General features: G+C 46.5%; 1 long non-coding RNA gene across 1 annotated transcript in view; it reads left to right on the top strand.

Annotated features, from left to right (window-relative positions):
- LOC143808336 (uncharacterized) overlaps nt 1–20484 on the top strand; it is a 165377-nt gene that overhangs the window by 6723 nt on the left and 138170 nt on the right. The window contains exon 2 of the long non-coding RNA XR_013221933.1: nt 16535–16756. This is a non-coding gene — a long non-coding RNA (uncharacterized LOC143808336). The remainder of the gene's footprint in view (nt 1–16534; nt 16757–20484) is intronic.

Below are 20484 nucleotides of genomic sequence, written 5' to 3'. Positions count from 1 at the left end.
GATACACATTTCCTACGCCTGGTAGCCTGGATCCTGAGAGGCAGATCCTAAGTTCCAAAGGACTCTTGGACAGTGTAATTACAACCATGCAAGCGAGCAGGAACCCAGAAACTTCAGCCATATGTTCCAAGGTATGGAAGAAATTCTGCTCACATGTAGGAGAATCTATTACAGAGTCATCCTGTGCAGATACTTCTAAAATCCTAGAGTTTTTCCAGATAGGATCCGAGAAGGGATTAAGGCCTAGCACATTAAGGGTACAAATCTCTGCCCTTAGATCTTTTCCAGACTTCCCGCTAGCAGACCATCTTTGGGTTATAAGATTTATTAGAGCAGTTACCCATTTGAGACCCACAATCAGGAAAACCGTTCCACTATGAGACCTAAATCTAGTGCTAGGCCCCTTATGCAAACCCCTCTTTGAACCTCAGGAAGAGGCGAACATCAGATAACTCTCCATGAAGATGCAGCTCTGGTTCAACTATGTTTTAAATGTAGCTTTTTCCTTTCAGGCCAGCAGGGGTTAATGTCAGTTTCCCCTACAGGCTGCCTGCTGCAACTACAGAGTTGCTAGGTCAGCTGATGTGGGTGGTGACCACTCCCACCAACCTTTAAATGGTCACCTGATGCATCAGCTGACTGTTGATGATAGAGTTTCTCTATGGAGACCAGCCTTGCAGTTGCAGCTCTCTGGTGTCAGCCACTTCTGGGATTTGGAGTCCTGTTTCTGTGTCATCTGCGGTGTCGAGCTTGGAAGCGGAGTCTGGAAGCTAAGCGTTGTGTTTATACTTTGTCTGTCTCGTGTTTGTCACCACCCCCTGTGTTTTACCATCTGCAGTGGTGAGGCTAGCGCCCTTGCCGGCCAGTGCACTAGCCTGGGCAGTGTGATGTGACAGCGAGGGACGAGATTCGTGATGGCGGCGGGGGAAGGACCCGCTTAGAGAATTACGAGAGTGCAGGGACAGGCTCAGGTTGGAGCTCAGGAGGTGTCCCATCCATCATTCCCTATCGTTAGGGTCTTCCTCTCCCCTATACCATCCCGTTGTGTGTGTAGTACCGTCTGCTGACCGACCCCCTGGTGGGATTGTGCCAGGCGTTCTTGGTGGCAGTCACCTCTGCAAAACGGTTAGAGGAGATCCAGGCATTGTCAGAAATGAATCCTTATCTGCCAGTTCTAGTGGACCTATTAATATTCAGACTCGACCCTGCTTTCCTTCCGAAAGTAGTATCTAAGTCAAACTTGAACCAAGAGATTGTTCTACCATCATTTTGTCAGCTTCCAAAGAACGAGAAGGAAAGATTATTCCACACTCTGTAAGAAGATTAGTGATGTGTTATGTTGTGAACTCTATTTTTGGGCTCCCTCTAGTGGTCACAAGCGGTACTGTGTAGTGTTGTCTTTCTGCAGGTTGGCTGCATCAGCTGGTTCGTTATCCTTGGTTGGTTTCCTATTTAGCTCACCTGGATACTCAGTTCCTTGCCTGCTATCAATGTATTCAGTGCTCTTCAGATTCCTTGTGACTACCTTGCTTCCAGTCTCTCCAAGACAAGCTAAGTTTTTGTTTGTTCATTTTTTGATTATCAGCATTCATCATGTTTCTTGTCCAGCTTGCTAAAATGTGATTTCCTCGCTTGCTGGTTGCTCTAGGGGACTGAGTTTCTCCCCCCACACCGTTAGTTGGTGCGGGGGTTCTTGAAATCTCAGAGTGGATATTTTGTAAGGGTTTTTTACTGACCGCATAGATTCCCTTTTCTATTTTCGGCTATCTAGTATTAGTGGGCCTCATTTGCTGAATCTGCTTTCACCCCTGTGTATGTGCCTTCCTCTTACCTCACCGTTATTATTTGTTGGGGGCTTCTATATCTTTGGGGATTATTTCTCTGGAGGCAAGAGAGGTCTTTCTTTCTCTCTAGGGGTAGTTAGTTCCTCAGGCTGGCTCGAGACGTCTAGGATTTTTAGGCACGTTCACCGGCTACTTCTAGTGTGTTTGGATAGGTTCAGATTTGCGGTCAGTCCAGTTTGCCACCTCCCTAGAGCTTGTCCTATGTTTGTTACTTAGCTGGAGTAATTTGTGATCCTCAACCACTAAGGATCATAACAGTATAGCAGGCCAAAAAGTGTTTAATGCATCGCAGAAGTGGGATAAAAAGAAGACCTGAGTACATTTTTTTTTTTTTCCTCCCGCTTTTCCTTTGCTGCAGTCTGTTTAGCTTCTTTCATCCCCTTGAACTCTGGGTGGTTTTGAGCTCAGCTGCAGACATGAATGTTCAGACTCTGACTTCTAGTGTGGATCATCTTACTGCACGGGTGCAAAGTATTCAGGATTTTGTTATTCATAGCCCTATGTCAGAACCAAAGATACCCATTCCTGAGTTGTTTTCTGGAGATAGATCTAGGTTTCTAAATTTTAAGAATAATTGTAAGTTATTTCTATCTCTGAGACCTCGTTCCTCTGGTGATTCCGCTCAGCAAGTTAAAATTGTTATCTCCTTGTTGTGTGGCGACCCTCAGGATTGGGCTTTCTCTCTGGCGCCAGGAGATCCTGCATTGCTTAATGTAGATGCATTTTTTCTGGCTCTTGGACTGCTTTATTAGGAGCCTAATCTTGAGAATCAGGCAGAAAAAGCTTTGCTGGCTATCTCTCAAGGTCAGGATGAAGCAGAGGTGTATTGTCAAAAATTTCGGAAACGGTCGGTGCTTACTCAATGGAATGAGCGTGCCCTGGCTGCAAATTTCAGAGAAGGTCTTTCTGAGGCCGTTAAGAATGTTATGGTGGGGTTTCCCACCCCTACAAGTCTGAGTGATTCTATGGCTTTAGCCATTCAGGTTGATCGGCGTTTGCGGGAGCGCAAATCTGCTCATCCTTTGGCGGTATTTTCTGAACAGAGACCTGAGTCTATGCAATGTGACCGAACTCTGACCAGAATTGAGCGAAAAAGTCATAGACGTCAAAATGGGTTGTGCTTTTACTGTGGTGATTCTACTCATGTTATCTCAGCATGCTCTAAACGCTTAAAAAAAAATTGCTAAACCTGTCACCATTGGTACTATACAGCCTAAATTTATTTTGTCTGTTACTTTGATTTGTTCTTTGTCGTCCTACTCGGTTATGGCTTTTGTGGATTCGGGTGCTGCCCTGAATCTGATGGATTTGTCGTTTGCCAGGCGCTGTGGTTTTGTCCTGGAGCCTTTGGAATTTCCTATTCCTCTGAGGGGAATTGATGCTACGCCTTTGGCTGAGAATAAGCCTCAGTATTGGACGCAAATGACCATGTGCATGACTCCCGTACATCAGGAGGTGATTCGCTTTCTTGTTCTGCATAATTTGCATGATGTTGTCGTTTTGGGTCTGCCATGGCTGCAGGCTCATAATCCAGTTTTAGATTGGAAAGCTATGTCTGTGTCAAGTTGGGGTTGTCAGGGAATTCATGGCGATACTCCGTTGGTGTCTATTGCTTCTTCCACTCCTTCTGAGGTCCCTGAGTTTTTGTCTGACTACCAGGATGTATTTGATGAGCCCAGGTCCAGCGCCCTGCCCCCTCATAGGGATTGTGACTGTGCTATAAATTTAATTCCTGGTAGTAAATTCCCTAAGGGACGACTTTTTAATTTGTCTATACCAGAGCATGCCGCGATGCGGAGTTATGTGAAGGAGTCTTTGGAGAAGGGACATATTCGCCCATCCTCTTCCCCTCTTGGTGCAGGATTCTTTTTTGTGGCTAAGAAGGACGGTTCTTTGAGACCTTGTATAGATTATCGTCTTCTGAATAAAATCACAGTCAAATTTCAGTATCCTTTGCCACTATTGTCTGATTTGTTTGCTCGGATTAAGGGTGCCAGTTGGTTCACCAAGATAGATCTCCGTGGTGCGTATAACCGTGTGCGCATTAAGCAGGGAGATGAATGGAAAACAGCATTTAATACGCCCGAAGGCCATTTTGAGTACTTAGTGATGCCTTTTGGACTCTCTAATGCTCCTTCTGTGTTTCAGTCCTTCATGCATGACATCTTCCGAGAATATCTGGATAAATTTATGATTGTTTATCTGGATGACATTTTGGTCTTTTCTGATGACTGGGAGTCCCATGTGAAGCAGGTCAGGATGGTGTTTCAGGTCCTGCGTGCTAATGCTTTATTTGTGAAGGGCTCAAAATGCCTCTTCGGAGTACAGAAGGTCTCCTTTTTGGGTTTTATTTTTCCCTCCTTCTACTGTGGAGATGGACCCAGTCAAGGTCCAGGCTATTCATGACTGGACTCAGCCCACGTCTGTTAAGAGTCTTCAGAAGTTCTTGGGTTTTGCTAATTTTTACCGTCGTTTCATCGCTAATTTTTCTAGCGTGGTTAAACCTTTGACGGATTTGACCAAGAAGGGTTCTGATGTGACTAATTGGTCTCCTGCGGCCGTGGAGGCCTTTCGGGAGCTGAAGCACCGGTTTTCTTCAGCTCTAGTCTTATGTCAGCCAGATGTCTCTCTCCCCTTCCAGGTCGAGGTTGATGCTTCTGAGATTGGAGCAGGGGCTGTTTTGTCGCAGAGAAGCTCTGATGGCTCTGTGATGAAGCCATGTGCTTTCTTTTCAAGAAAATTTTCGCCTGCCGAACGGAATTATGATGTTGGTAATCGGGAGTTGTTGGCTATGAAGTGGGCATTTGAGGAGTGGCGACATTGGCTCGAAGGAGCTAAACATCGTGTGGTGGTCTTGACTGATCACAAAAATCTGATTTACCTCGAATCTGCCAAGCGCCTGAATCCTAGACAGGCTCGTTGGTCGTTGTTTTTCTCCCGTTTCAACTTCGTGGTCTCATACCTGCCTGGTTCAAAGAACGTGAAAGCTGATGCACTTTCTAGGAGTTTTGTGCCTGACTCTCCGGGAGTTTCTGAGCCGGCTGGTATTCTCAGAGAGGGAGTGATTTTGTCTGCCATTTCCCCAGATTTGCGACGAGTGCTGCAGAAATTTCAGGCGGATAGACCTGACCGTTGTCCACCAGAGAGACTGTTTGTCCCGGATAAATGGACCAGCAGAGTTATTTCCGAGGTTCATTCTTCGGTGTTGGCGGGTCATCCTGGGATTTTTGGTACCAGAGATTTGGTGGCTAGGTCCTTCTGGTGGCCTTCCTTGTCACGGGATGTGCGTTCCTTGGTGCAGTCTTGTGGGATTTGTGCTCGGGCTAAGCCTTGCTGTTCTCGTGCCAGCGGTTTGCTTTTGCCTTTGCCTGTCCCGAAAAGGCCTTGGACGCACATTTCCATGGATTTTATTTCGGATCTTCCAGTATCTCAGAAAATGTCTGTCATCTGGGTGGTGTGTGATCGTTTTTCCAAGATGGTCCATTTGGTGCCCTTGCCTAAGTTGCCTTCCTCCTCCGATTTGGTTCCTCTATTTTTTCAGAATGTGGTTCGCTTGCACGGCATTCCTGAAAATATTGTGTCTGATAGAGGATCCCAGTTTGTGTCCAGGTTTTGGCGGACTTTTTGTGCTAAGATGGGCATTGATTTGTCTTTTTCGTCGGCCTTCCATCCTCAGACTAATGGCCAAACCGAGTGAACTAATCAGACGTTGGAAACTTATTTGAGATGTTTTGTTTCTGCTGATCAGGATGATTGGGTGACTTTTTTGCCATTGGCCGAGTTTGCCCTTAATAATCGGGCTAGTTCTGCTACTTTGGTTTCGCCTGTTTTCTGCAATTCTGGTTTCCATCCTCGTTTTTCCTCGGGTCAGGTTGAGCCTTTTGACTGTCCTGGGGTGGATTCTGTGGTGGATAGGTGTTGTGAAATTGGATTTTGGGCTCCCCCGGTGGCCACTGGTGGAATTGAACTGGTGTGCATCATCCCCTCTGTTCACCTGTTTCCATCAGGATGTGGGAGTCGCTATTTAACCTTGCTCCTCTGTCACTTCCATGCCGGTCAACATTGTAATCAGAAGCCTTTCTGTGCATGTTCCTGCTGCTAGACAACTCCCAGCTAAGTTGGACTTTAGTCCTCGTTTGTTTTTGCATTTTGTTCCAGTTCACAGCTGTAGTTTCGTTTCTGTGTCTGGAAAGCTCTTGTGATCTGAAATTGCCACTCTGATGTTATGAGTTAATACTAGAGTCTTAAAGTAATTTCAGGATGGTATTTTGATAGGGTTTTCAGCTGACCATGAAAGTGCCCTTTCTGTCTTCCTGCTATCTAGTAAGCGGACCTCAATTTTGCTAAACCTATTTTCATACTACGTTTGTCATTTCATCTAAAATCACCGCCAATATATGTGGGGGCCTCTGTCTGACTATCGGGGAAATTTCTCTAGAGGTGAGCCAGGACTATATTTTCCTCTGCCAGGATTAGTTAGTCCTCCGGCCGGCGCTGGGCGTCTAGGGATAAAAAACGTAGGCAACGCTACCCGGCTACTGTTAGTTGTGCGGCAGGTTTAGTTCATGGTCAGTTTAGTTTCCATCCTTCCAAGAGCTAGTACTTATGTTTGCTGGGCTATGTTCTCTTGCCATTGAGAACCATAACAGTTTGACCGGCCCCAAAAAGGGTTAAATTAATTGACAGAGAAAGGAGAGAAAAGAGAAGTCTGCTGAAGATTTTTTTTTTTTTTTTCCCTTCCCTTCAGTTCTGAGTGTGCTTGTAATTGAATCTCTTGCAAGTCTGCCTATATTGCAGCCTCTCTCTCTCTCTCTCCTTCTAATCCTGGAATGGCTCTGTGTTCACCTGTTTAAAATGGATATTCAGAGTTTAGCTGCAGGTTTGAATAATCTCACCACGAAAGTTCAAAATTTACAAGATTTTGTTGTTCATGTTCCTATATCTGAACCTAGAATTCCTTTGCCTGAATTTTTCTCGGGGAATAGATCTTGCTTTCAAAATTTCAAAAATAATTGCAAGTTGTTTTTGTCCCTGAAATCTCGCTCTGCTGGAGATCCTGCTCAGCAGGTCAGGATTGTGATTTCCTTGCTCCGGGGCGACCCTCAGGATTGGGCTTTTGCATTGGCTCCAGGGGATCCTGCGTTGCTCAATGTGGATGCGTTTTTTCTGGCCTTGGGGTTGCTTTATGAGGAACCTCAGTTAGAGCTTCAGGCGGAAAAGGCCTTGATGTCCCTATCTCAGGGGCAAGACGAAGCTGAAATATACTGCCAGAAATTCCGTAAATGGGCTGTGCTTACTCAGTGGAATGAGTGCGCCCTGGCGGCGAATTTCAGAGAGGGTCTCTCTGATGCCATTAAGGATGTTATGGTGGGGTTCCCTGTGCCTGCGGGTCTGAATGAGTCCATGACAATGGCTATCCAGATCGATAGGCGTCTGCGGGAGCGCAAACCTGTGCACCATTTGGCGGTGTCTACTGAGAAGACGCCAGAGAATATGCAATGTGATAGAATTCTGTCCAGAAGTGAACGGCAGAATTTAAGACGAAAAAATGGGTTGTGCTTCTATTGCGGTGATTCAACTCATGTTATATCAGCATGCTCTAAGCGTACTAAGAAGCTTGATAGGTCTGTTTCAATTGGCACTTTACAGTCTAAGTTTATTCTATCAGTAACCCTGATTTGTTCTTTATCATCTATTACCGCGGATGCCTATGTCGACTCTGGCGCCGCTTTGAGTCTTATGGATTGGTCCTTTGCCAAACGCTGTGGGTATGATTTGGAGCCTCTTGAAACTCCTATACCCCTGAAGGGGATTGACTCCACCCCATTGGCTAGTAATAAACCACAATACTGGACACAAGTAACTATGCGGATAAATCCGGATCATCAGGAGATTATTCGCTTTCTTGTGCTGTATAACCTACATGATGTGTTGGTGCTTGGATTGCCATGGCTGCAATCTCATAACCCAGTCCTTGACTGGAAAGCTATGTCTGTGTTAAGCTGGGGTTGTAAGGGGACGCATGGGGACGTACCTGTGGTTTCCATTTCATCATCTATTCCCTCTGAGATTCCTGAATTCTTGACTGAATATCGTGACGTTTTTGAAGAACCTAAGCTTGGTTCATTACCTCCGCACCGGGAGTGCGATTGTGCCATAGATTTGATTCCGGGTAGTAAATACCCTAAGGGTCGTTTATTTAATCTGTCTGTGCCTGAACATGCTGCTATGCGAGAATATATAAAGGAGTCCTTGGAAAAGGGACATATTCGTCCTTCGTCATCTCCCTTAGGAGCCGGTTTTTTCTTTGTGGCTAAGAAAGATGGCTCTTTGAGACCGTGTATTGATTATCGGCTTTTGAATAAAATCACGGTTAAATATCAATATCCGTTGCCACTGCTGACTGATTTGTTTGCTCGCATAGAGGGGGCCAAGTGGTTCTCTAAGATAGATCTCCGTGGGGCGTATAATTTGGTGCGAATTAAGCAGGGGGATGAGTGGAAGACCGCATTTAATACGCCCGAGGGCCACTTTGAGTATTTGGTGATGCCTTTTGGTCTTTCAAATGCCCCTTAAGTCTTTCAGTCCTTTATGCATGACATTTTCCGTGATTATTTGGATAAATTTTTGATTGTGTATCTGGATGATATTTTGATTTTTTCGGATGACTGGGACTCTCATGTCCAGCAGGTCAGGAGGGTTTTTCAGGTTTTGCGGTCTAATTCCTTGTGTGTGAAGGGTTCTAAGTGCGTTTTTGGGGTTCAAAAGATTTCCTTTTTGGGATATATTTTTTCCCCCTCTTCCATCGAGATGGATCCTGTCAAGGTTCAGGCTATTTGTGATTGGACGCAACCCTCTTCTCTTAAGAGTCTTCAGAAATTTTTGGGCTTTGCTAACTTTTATCGTCGATTTATTGCTGGTTTTTCTGATGTTGTTAAACCATTGACTGATCTGACTAAGAAGGGTGCTGATGTTGCTGATTGGTCCCCTGCTGCTGTGGAGGCCTTTCGGGAGCTTAAGCGCCGCTTTTCTTCCGCCCCTGTGTTGCGTCAGCCTGATGTTGCTCTTCCTTTTCAGGTTGAGGTCGACGCTTCTGAAATCGGAGCTGGGGCAGTTTTGTCGCAGAGAAGTTCCGATTGTTCCGTGATGAGACCTTGTGCCTTTTTCTCGCGTAAATTTTCGCCCGCCGAGCGGAATTATGATGTTGGGAATCGGGAGCTTTTGGCCATGAAGTGGGCTTTTGAGGAGTGGCGTCATTGGCTTGAGGGGGCTAGACATCAGGTGGTGGTATTGACTGACCACAAAAATCTAATTTATCTTGAGTCCGCCAGACGCCTGAATCCTAGACAGGCGCGCTGGTCGTTGTTTTTCTCTCGGTTTAATTTTGTGGTGTCCTACCTGCCGGGTTCTAAGAATGTTAAGGCGGATGCCCTTTCTAGGAGTTTTGAGCCTGACTCCCCTGGTAACTCTGAACCTACAGGTATCCTTAAGGATGGAGTGATATTGTCTGCCGTTTCTCCAGACCTGCGGCGGGCCTTGCAGGAGTTTCAGGCGGATAGACCTGATCGTTGCCCACCTGGTAGACTGTTTGTTCCTGATGATTGGACCAGTAAAGTCATTTCTGAGGTTCATTCTTCTGCGTTGACAGGTCATCCTGGAATCTTTGGTACCAGGGATTTGGTGGCAAGGTCCTTCTGGTGGCCTTCCCTGTCTCGAGATGTGCGAGGCTTTGTGCAGTCTTGTGACGTTTGTGCTCGGGCCAAGCCTTGTTGTTCTCGGGCTAGTGGATTGTTGTTGCCCTTGCCTATCCCGAAGAGGCCCTGGACGCACATCTCGATGGATTTTATTTCGGATCTTCCTGTTTCTCAGAAGATGTCTGTCATCTGGGTGGTGTGTGACCGTTTCTCTAAGATGGTCCATTTGGTTCCCCTGCCTAAGTTGCCTTCTTCTTCCGAGTTGGTTCCTCTGTTTTTTCAAAATGTGGTCCGTTTGCATGGTATTCCGGAGAATATCGTTTCTGACAGAGGAACCCAATTCGTGTCTAGATTTTGGCGAGCATTCTGTGCTAGGATGGGCATAGATTTGTCTTTCTCATCTGCTTTCCATCCTCAGACTAATGGCCAGACCGAGCGGATGAATCAGACCTTGGAGACATATTTGAGGTGTTTTGTGTCTGCAGATCAGGATGATTGGGTTGCTTTTTTGCCTTTAGCAGAGTTTGCCCTCAATAATCGGGCCAGCTCTGCCACCTTGGTGTCTCCTTTTTTCTGTAATTCGGGGTTTCATCCTCGATTTTCTTCTGGTCAGGTGGAATCTTCGGATTGTCCTGGAGTGGATGCTGTGGTGGAGAGGTTGCATCAGATTTGGGGGCAGGTAGTGGACAATTTGAAGTTGTCCCAGGAGAAGACTCAGCTTTTTGCCAACCGCCGGCGTCGGGTTGGTCCTCGGCTTTGTGTTGGGGACTTGGTGTGGTTGTCTTCTCGTTTTGTCCCTATGAGGGTTTCTTCTCCTAAGTTTAAGCCTCGGTTCATCGGCCCGTACAAGATATTGGAGATTCTTAACCCTGTGTCCTTCCGTTTGGACCTCCCTGCATCTTTTTCTATTCATAATGTTTTTCATCGGTCATTGTTGCGCAGGTATGAGGTACCGGTTGTGCCTTCCGTTGAGCCTCCTGCTCCGGTGTTGGTTGAGGGCGAGTTGGAGTACGTTGTGGAAAAAATCTTGGACTCCCGTGTTTCCAGACGGAAACTCCAGTATCTGGTCAAATGGAAGGGATATGGTCAGGAGGATAATTCTTGGGTGACTGCCTCTGATGTTCATGCCTCCGATCTGGTCCGTGCCTTTCATAGGGCTCATCCTGATCGCCCTGGTGGTTCTGGTGAGGGTTCGGTGCCCCCTCCTTGAGGGGGGGGTACTGTTGTGAAATTGGATTTTGGGCTCCCCCGGTGGCCACTGGTGGAATTGAACTGGTGTGCATCATCCCCTCTGTTCACCTGTTTCCATCAGGATGTGAGAGTCGCTATTTAACCTTGCTCCTCTGTCACTTCCATGCCGGTCAACATTGTAATCAGAAGCCTTTCTGTGCATGTTCCTGCTGCTAGACAACTCCCAGCTAAGTTGGACTTTAGTCCTCGTTTGTTTTTGCATTTTGTTCCAGTTCACAGCTGTAGTTTCGTTTCTGTGTCTGGAAAGCTCTTGTGATCTGAAATTGCCACTCTGATGTTATGAGTTAATACTAGAGTCTTAAAGTAATTTCAGGATGGTATTTTGATAGGGTTTTCAGCTGACCATGAAAGTGCCCTTTCTGTCTTCCTGCTATCTAGTAAGCGGACCTCAATTTTGCTAAACCTATTTTCATACTACGTTTGTCATTTCATCTAAAATCACCGCCAATATATGTGGGGGCCTCTGTCTGCCTATCGGGGAAATTTCTCTAGAGGTGAGCCAGGACTATATTTTCCTCTGCCAGGATTAGTTAGTCCTCCGGCCGGCGCTGGGCGTCTAGGGATAAAAAACGTAGGCAACGCTACCCGGCTACTGTTAGTTGTGCGGCAGGTTTAGTTCATGGTCAGTTTAGTTTCCATCCTTCCAAGAGCTAGTACTTATGTTTGCTGGGCTATGTTCTCTTGCCATTGAGAACCATAACAGATAGGTTGCAGCAGATTTGGAACCATGTGGTGGACAATTTGAGGTTGTCACAGGAGAAGGCTCAGCGCTTTGCCAACCGCCGCCGCGGTGTGGGTCCCCGACTTCGTGTTGGGGATTTGGTGTGGCTGTCTTCTCGGTATGTTCCTATGAAGGTCTCCTCTCCTAAATTCAAGCCTCGCTTCATTGGTCCTTATAAGATCTTGGAAATCCTTAACCCGGTGTCTTTTCGTTTGGATCTCCCAGCATCGTTTGCCATTCATAATGTGTTCCATAGGTCTTTGTTGCGGAGGTATGTGGTACCTGTGGTTCCTTCTGTTGAGCCTCCTGCTCCGGTGCGGGTCGAAGGCGAATTGGAGTACGTGGTGGAGAAGATTTTGGATTCTCGTATCTCTAGACGAAGGCTTCAGTATTTGGTTAAGTGGAAGGGCTATGGTCAGGAGGATAATTCCTGGGTTGTCGCCTCTGATGTTCATGCGGCCGATTTGGTTCGTGCCTTCCACGCGGCTCATCCTGATCGCCCCGGGGGTCTTGATGAGGGTTCGGTGACCCCTCCTCAAGGGGGGGGTACTGTTGTGAACTCTATTTTTGGGCTCCCTCTAGTGGTCACAAGCGGTACTGTGTAGTGTTGTTTTTCTGCAGGTTGGCTGCATCAGCTGGTTCGTTATCCTTGGTTGGTTTCCTATTTAGCTCACCTGGATACTCAGTTCCTTGCCTGCTATCAATGTATTCAGTGCTCTTCAGATTCCTTGTGACTACCTTGCTTCCAGTCTCTCCAAGACAAGCTAAGTTTTTGTTTGTTCATTTTTTGATTATCAGCATTCATCATGTTTCTTGTCCAGCTTGCTAAAATGTGATTTCCTCGCTTGCTGGTTGCTCTAGGGGACTGAGTTTCTCCCCCCACACCGTTAGTTGGTGCGGGGGTTCTTGAAATCTCAGAGTGGATATTTTGTAAGGGTTTTTTACTGACCGCATAGATTCCCTTTTCTATTTTCGGCTATCTAGTATTAGTGGGCCTCATTTGCTGAATCTGCTTTCACCCCTGTGTATGTGCCTTCCTCTTACCTCACCGTTATTATTTGTTGGGGGCTTCTATATCTTTGGGGATTATTTCTCTGGAGGCAAGAGAGGTCTTTCTTTCTCTCTAGGGGTAGTTAGTTCCTCAGGCTGGCTCGAGACGTCTAGGATTTTTAGGCACGTTCACCGGCTACTTCTAGTGTGTTTGGATAGGTTCAGATTTGCGGTCAGTCCAGTTTGCCACCTCCCTAGAGCTTGTCCTATGTTTGTTACTTAGCTGGAGTAATTTGTGATCCTCAACCACTAAGGATCATAACAGTGTTACATTGAAGCCCCAAGTTCTTGCAGACAAGACTCAAATCTGTTTGTACAGCATTCAGGAAGAAATATGGGCAAAAAGCCTCAAAAGCGACCCTATCCAGATGGATTCCTTCAGCCATATCTCTTGCATAGAAGTCGGAAAAATCAAGAACCCCCGCTTTACATTAAGTCTCTCTCCATAATAGCAATTTCCGTGTCCTGGACTGAGAGAGCCGGAGCCTCCATAGACCAGATCTGCGGGGCCTTCTGTAGGCATTACAAATTAGATGTAATATCAGGTCAACTGCTAGCCTATGGATGGAAAGTCTTTCAGGCAGTAGTCCCACCCAGAGATGCCATTTATTTGGTATTTCTCCTATCATGCTGTCATGAGGGATGTCCTGGGAAATTAGGAATTAGTCATACTGCTAATTTTATTTCCAGGAGTCCATCATGACAGCACCATTACATTACCTCCCATTAATTCCAAATGCTTAAGTGAAATCAACATTTGTGTATGAGAATTCAATAAAATAGAGTTGCATCCATCCTGGTGTGGTGATTGGTAAAGGTGGAGGTGGTGGTGAGGTGGAGGGAATTTTAACCTCTAGTGTGTTTCCTGTCCCTAGAGGACAAGCAGGACTACCTCCTGTCATGATGTCACGATACACTGCTGGAAATACAATTACGGGTAGGACTAATTCCTAATTTCCACACCCCTCTCTGTGTTTTAGGCAGCCCCCAAATCTGAGAAGCATCATTTTAAAATGCTCCCTGTCCTCTCTGACAGAAACATTTCCCTGCAACCAGAAAAAAAAAAGCTTACAACCAGTCCGCATATAATGATCACCAGCAAGATTGGTCCCAGAGCGGCCAGTGCCCAGTGCCTGAACATTGTCCCCTGGTCCCGAAGCGTCCAGTCCTGTTCCCGAAGTCCCTTGGTCCCAGTGTGGCCAGTGCATGGACTCTGTCCCCGGTCCATGAGTGCCCTTACCTCTGATCCTGAATCTTAGACCGGCATGTCAGAACTAAGTCTTAAAGTAGTGTCAGCGGCTGCAGTACTGGGTTGTACTGGGTTGTACTGGGTTGTACTGGGTTGTACTGGGTTCTGCCCAGCAGTGGTATCTGGAGGTTACCTGCCGCACAAGCCTGACCTCACCATTAGAGGCTCCCTTTTACTAAAGGCTCCAGTGAACACCATGGTAGCCGTTTAGTTACACTCCTTACTGGGTAGGCCCGACCCTGTGGCACAGTGGATTCAAAAATCCACATGTGCCACGGCTGGACGTAACAGCATAGCTCCCAACCGTCCCTCATTCTGCGGGATTGCCCCGGATTTGATGCTTTGTCCTGCTGTCCAGCGCAGGACACGCTGATCCCGCATACAACACAGGAGAAGCTGCCGTCACGCCCCCTTGCGTTAGGCCACGCCCCTTCCCCATGTTCCTGAGTCTTACTCTTAGGGCTTCCTGCCTGTGGCATGAAGGAGGCGCTGCCAGCGCTGGGCACGGGGTCACACATGATCTGCAGGAGGAGGAAGACGAGGAGCTCTGCTGGAAGTTGTGCAGGACGAGCAGGCACACCGACCCTCCTGCCCCTGTGTGCGGTGCCAGGTAGGTGCCAGCAGGATAATGAGCTGGAGTGGGCGTGCTCAGTAGCCATGTGCTGCAGCAGGCTGCTTGTTGCTCTGCTTGTAAGGAAACTAGTTCTCACCATGCAGAGAAATGTGTCCAGATTTACTGATCTGCACCTAATGAGGCTTTGTGCTGTCGCTGCCCCTCCATCACTGCCAGGGAAGCAACACATGCCCTGGTGAGGGCACCCGCAGGTGAGCGCCATGCAGCACTGGCACAGGGCTCACACAGCCCCTTCTCTGGTGAGAAGCACGTGCCCTGGTGATGTGCCGCCTGTTATGTGTGGGGTCAGGAGGTGTTTACAGTGTGGATGTAGCCGAGCCATGTGTGTATGAAGTGTATGGAGCGGAGCCGTGTGTGTACGAGGTGTACGGAGAGGAGCCGAGTGTGTACAGAGCGGAGCTGAGTGTGTACGAGTTGTACGGAGCAGAGCCGTGTGTGTACGAGGTGTACGGAGCGGAGCCGTGTGTGTACAAGGTGTACGGAGCGGAGCCGTGTGTGTACGAGGTGTACGGAGCGGAGCTGAATGTGTACAGAGCGGAGCTGAGTGTGTAAGAGTTGTACGGAGCGGAGTCGTGTGTGTACGAGGTGTATGGAGCGGAGCCGTGTGTGTACGCGGTGTATGGAGCGGAGCCGTGTGTGTGTGTGGTGCATGGAGCGGAGCTGTGTGTGTACGAGGTGTACAGAGCGGAGCCGTGTGTGTGTACGAGGTGTACAGAGCGGAGCTGAATGTGTACGGAGCGGAGTGTGTACGAGTTGTACGGAGCGGAGCCGTGTGTATGAGGTGTACGGAGCGGAGCCATGTGTATGAGGTGTACGGAGCGGAGTCATGTGTATGAGGTGTACGGAGTGGAGTCGTGTGTGTATGAGGTGTACGGAGCGGAGCTGAATGTGTACAAGGTGTACGGAGCGGAGCTGAGTGTATGAGGTGAGCGGAGCCGTGTGTATGAGGTGTACAGAGCGGAGCTGTGTGTATGAGGTGTACGGAGCGTAGTCGTGTGTATGAGGTGTATGGAGCGAAGCTAAATGTGTACGAGGTGTACGAAGTGGAGCCGCGTGTGTACGAGGTGTATGGAGTAGAGCGTGTGTGTACGGAGCGCAGCCGCATGTGTAGGAGTAGCTATGTGTGGCCATTATACGGTGCAAAGTGTCATGTGTGGCCATTATACAGTATGGAGCATCATATGCGGTCATTATACAGTATGGAGCATCATGTGCGGTCATTATACAGTATGGCCAAATCCAAATTGAAGAAAAGGACAGCGCCACACCGGATAGTGAAAAGCAGCTCACATATTTATTCTGCCTCCTGCGGCAACGTTTCGGTCCAAAGACCTTTGTCAAGCTTGACAAAGGTCTTTGGACCGAAACGTTGCCGCAGGAGGCAGAATAAATATGTGAGCTGCTTTTCACTATCCGGTGTGGCGCTGTCCTTTTCTTCAATTTGGATTTGGTTGTTCTGTCTGGGATGGACCCCCTGGTGAGGACGTGCGCCCCGATGTCCATAGAGACTATATAATTATAGGGTGCGGCTTTACTGCTTTTTTTGAAATTATACAGTATGGAGCATCATGTGTGGCCATTATACAGTATGGAGCATCATGTGTGGCCATTATATAGTATGGAGCGTCATGTGTGGCCATTATACAGTATGGAGCATCATGTGTGGCCATTATATAGTATGGAGCGTCATGTGTGGCCATTATACAGTATGGAGCATCATGTGGGGCAATTATACAGTATGGAGCATCATGTGTGGCCATTATACAGTATGGAGCACTGTGTGGCCATAGTTTTTTGTTTACAATTATTCTTTATGAAAGTGTGATCAGCAGTGCTAAATGGGTGTGATTGGGACGTGGATATGGGTGTGGCTAGTTATGAATGGGTGTGGTCAGAGGCGTAGCCTAAAATTTGCCGCGGCGCGCGAAGCGCGCCGCAAGCTTTGTCCCCCTCTTTCCCATCTTCAAAAGTTGGGAGGTATGCGTAACAGTCTGCTCAGCCCAGCCATGATTGCAACAGTAACATCACTTATTTTATTTTGTTAGCCATTTTAAGTATCATATCTACGAAATTATTATTTTCGTTGCTCAGGCATCCCCCTAGGGGTTGGAATGCTTTAAGTACCTGATGCCTCTTGGCAATTGGCTGGGGACACCTTAGAAAGGTGCACACAGTCTCGATTAGAGCCAAGGAGTGCCGGCGCCGCCCCCTATGCACGCAGCCAGGAAGTATGCAGAGAGCAGGCAGGAGACAAGAGGCACGCAGCATGGAGCCGGCAGAAGACAGAACTCACAGCATGGCCCGGAGTAGTGAGTAAGTTGGTGTGTAAGGCAGGTGGGGGATGGGAGGCCATGCAGTGATGCCGGCAGAGTTGTTGCATTCAGTGTTTTTTTTTGAAAATCAGGAGTGTGAGAAAAATGCAGAAGTGGTGCATGTGTTTCAATTAAACTTTTCCTCTGATTGTTCCATTCCAGATTTTGGCTTATAAATACTGATGTAAAAATTTGTGTCAATGACTGAGGAATCTCAATTTTTCAATAAAATGAGGAGGACTTATATTAAGTTAAGTTCTGGTCACATGCACTAATTAATATTAATGGGACATTTGGAGATAGCAAAGAACTGTATTCAGTGCATAGAAAATCAATGGATACAGTTGAAACTAAATGTTTACATACACTATATAAAAAGACACATTCATGTTTTTCTCAATATCTGACATGAAATAGGAATAAACCTTTCCCGTTTTAGGTCAGTTAGAATTACCATAACTATTTACATTTGCCAAATACCAGAATAATGAGAGAGAGAGAATGTTTTAAGGCATTTTTATTACTTACTGCAAAGTCCAAAGTTTACATACATTTCATTAGCATTTGGCACCATTGCCCTTAAACTGAATGACTTGGGTCAAAGGTTTGGGATATCCTGCCACAAGCTTCTCACAATAGTTGGTCGGAATTTGGGCTCATTCTTCCTGACAAAACTGGTGTAACTGTTCGCCTTGCTCGCACCTGCCTTTTCAGCTTTGCTCATACATTTTCAATAGGATTGAGATCAGGGCTTTGTGATAGCCACTCCAAAACATTGACTTTGTTATCCTTAAGCCACTTTGTTACCATTTTGGCAGTATGCGTCAGGTCATTGTCCATTTAGAAGACCCATTTCCACCCAAGCTTTAACTTTGCTGATGTCTTGATGTGGTTCTTCAGTATTGCCACATAATCTTCTTTTCTCATGATGCCATCTATTTTGCGAAGTGCACCAGTCCCTCCTGCAGCAAAACAACCCCACAACATGATGCTGCCACCACCATGTTTCACAGTTGGAATGGTGTTCTTAGGCTCCCTTCTTCTCCCTTTTTCCTCCAGATGTAACGATGATCATTTTGCCCCAAAAGATCAATTCTATTTTCATCAGACCACAGGACATGTCTCGAAAAATGAAGGTCTGTGTTCCTGTGTGCATTTGCAAACATTAATCTGTTTTTTTATGTTTCTTTTGGAGTGACAGCTTCTTCCTGGCAGAGTGGCCTTTCTGTCCATGTTGAAAAAGTTCTCGTTTTACTGTGCATATTGACACAATCTTACCAGCTTCCGTAATCTTCAAAGGGTTTTTTGCTTTTGTTCTTGGGTTGATATGCTCATGTCGGGCCAAAGCACATTAATCTCTAGGACATAGAACCCATCTGCTTCCTGAGCGGTATGATGGCTGGACATTCCCATCTTGTTAGTGCTTTTGTATAATTGTTTGTACAGATGAATGAGGCACCATCACGTATCTTGAAATTGATTTGTTTAGACTTTATCATGATGCTACACAAAGAAACAGTGTCTTTTAGGCTAGGTTCACATTGCGTTAATGGCAATGCGCTGACGGCATCCGTTACATAGCGGCACTAATGCTATGTAACGGATTGCGTTAGCGCACCCATTGACTGCCATTATGTAGCGCATCGCTAACGCATGTCATAATCGGCATGCGTTAGCAATGTGCCGTCATTCTGTGACGGACCCTCGGACGCGGTCTGCAGCATTTTGGGATGGAGCATCTGCCCTAGCGTGATCACAGGATGCGATCTTTAAAAGGCACTTGCATTGCACAGTCCGTTTAACGCATGCGTTGAACGGATTGCACTAACGCAATATGAACCTGGCCTTAGGTGTGCATTAAAATACATCCACAGGTATGTCTCTAATTAATTTAGATGTTGTCAAAAAAACAGAAGCTTCCAAATGCATGACATCATCATATGGGTAGTCCAGAATTGTTTAATGTAAACTTTTGACATTGCAGTAAGTAATAAAAATGCCTTAAACATTCTCTCATCATTCTGGCATTTCGCAAATATTATTAATTATGGTAATCCTAATTGACCTAAAATGGGAAAGGTTTATTCTGGTTTCATGTTAGATATTGAGAAAAACATGCATATGTTTCTTTTTATATTGTGTTTGTAAACTTCTGGTTTCAACTGTATGTACTATGCATGTGTGACCACCACTCCATTCAAAGGGGGACATTGGACTCCCACTTTTCCTTCAGCTTCGCTTACATCTGCATGCGTCCTGCGTACCCTATCTTTAAAATTGGGTATGCAGGCCATGCGGATACCTCCGCATGCGTCGACTTGACACTGCGATGACCTGCATCAAACGCAACATGTTGCATTTTGTTGCGGTCGGTGCAGCTTCAAAATGACGCAAGCAGAGGTATCCACATACATCCGCATGGCCTGAGTACCCAATGTTAAAGATAAGGTACACAGGATGCATGCAGACGTAGGCAAAGCTGAAGGAAGAGGCGCGGCAGTGGGCGGGGGTTCACAGAGGAAGAAGTGGTGTGATTCCCAGCAGTTCACAGTCTGTGGAACTGACAGAGCTCAGGTTGGCTATCTCCAGCAGTACTATAGACCTTGACTTGTGTGACCACTTGTAAAGATTATAAGGGATAACTCAGGAGACTCTTTGCGTGGAACAAGACAACTACAGGACACAGTTTGATAAGTGGTAAAGTCTATATTGTCACACGGTGATTCAAACAGGTGCAGAGAGAAACTCAAGTCCACAACACTTGGTGTAAATATTAAACGCAGCTTAACAGTCTATAGGAAACTTCAGAGGAAAATGCAGTCGCGCTGAAAGTCTATGAAGCACAATTATTCTTGAGGATACTTGACACGAATAAGTCCTTGGTAGTCCAAACACAGATAGATATGCTTATAAGGCAGTTCAAATAATATCTTAGCACAACCAGGGAGGCCTGGGTAAAAGTCTCAGGTTTAAGCAGAGCAGCAACAGCTTACATGTCCAGCAAATGCAGATGGAAACAAACACAAGCAGCCAGATGGAGGATTACTGAAAACCGATGTATGCAGCAGAAATTCAGAACTGAGTAACAGGATCTCCACACAGGTTCACAGGAGCAGGTGCAGGTGCAAAGCCAGGGAGTCCTCAGGAGCTGGATGCAAGGCAGAATACTCTAGCACAGACTAAAGGCTGGGGTGGAGTTATATAGCAGGAAGACACAGTGCACATGAGACCAAAGACGCCATCTTGGAAAAGGGCAGTAATGCATAAAAGGTAATCAAAATGTTCAAAGTCCTGACATTACTCCCTCCTTAGAAGCGGCCTCAGGACGATCCTGGACCTGGTTTCTCAGGGAATCTTTGATGAAAACGATAGATCTTCTGTTGGGCATTGATGTTTTCCACAGGTTCCCAAGAGTCTTCCTCAGGGGAATATCCCTGCCATCTTATCAGATATTGGAGCCGATTCATGCGAACCCTGGAATCAATAATTTCCTCCACCACAAATTGTTCTTGCCCATCAATCACCACAGGCTGCGGAGGTGGCACAACACGTCCCTGGAAGGTATTAGGAGTTACAGGCTTTAGTAAAGATACATGAAAAACTGGGTGTACCTTCATAGTCCTAGGCAGCTTCAGACGGAAGGCCACAGAGCTCACAATATCGTTCATCTTGAAAGGGCCAATGAATTTCTGTCCAAGTTTTTGTGAAGGAACGTTTAACTTCAGATTC

The sequence above is a fragment of the Ranitomeya variabilis genome, chromosome 2 (genome assembly GCF_051348905.1).
Source record: "Ranitomeya variabilis isolate aRanVar5 chromosome 2, aRanVar5.hap1, whole genome shotgun sequence".
NCBI classification, from domain to species: Eukaryota; Metazoa; Chordata; class Amphibia; order Anura; family Dendrobatidae; genus Ranitomeya; species Ranitomeya variabilis.
The sequence above is the reverse complement of the archived record's forward strand: the minus strand, read 5'-3'. Positions and strand labels throughout refer to the sequence as shown.